Source organism: Nicotiana attenuata, unplaced genomic scaffold (assembly GCF_001879085.1).
Source record: "Nicotiana attenuata strain UT unplaced genomic scaffold, NIATTr2, whole genome shotgun sequence".
In the NCBI taxonomy this organism is placed as follows: domain Eukaryota; kingdom Viridiplantae; phylum Streptophyta; class Magnoliopsida; order Solanales; family Solanaceae; genus Nicotiana; species Nicotiana attenuata.
Window position 1 is genome coordinate 260,290 of NW_017671295.1, and position 456 is coordinate 260,745.

Below are 456 nucleotides of genomic sequence, written 5' to 3' on the forward strand. Positions count from 1 at the left end.
ATATATATATATATATATATATATATATATAAGGTTTTAGAAATTGAAATTTCAAAATAGAAATATTTTTTGAAAGATAAAATCAGTGTGGTACACATACTGTGCCACATCAGCATTATGTGTCTAGTTGAAACAATTTGAACATAAATTAAGTGTTCAATAGGAAACCTGTTTTGTTGAAGTGTAAGAATATGTAATATTTATCAAACGTTTTAGTCATGAGTATTGAAAATTAGTGTAAGAATACATATTACTTAATTCAGAGACAATCCCTACCAATCTATATATATATTAAAGCAAGAAAATTATATAATTGACATCATGGTTAAGCCAAGTGGCAAGCTAATAAATATCAATAGTATATGGTAACTTTATTCTATATTTGACTATTTTAGTTAAATACATACATACATACATATACATACATACATATATATATATATATATATATATATA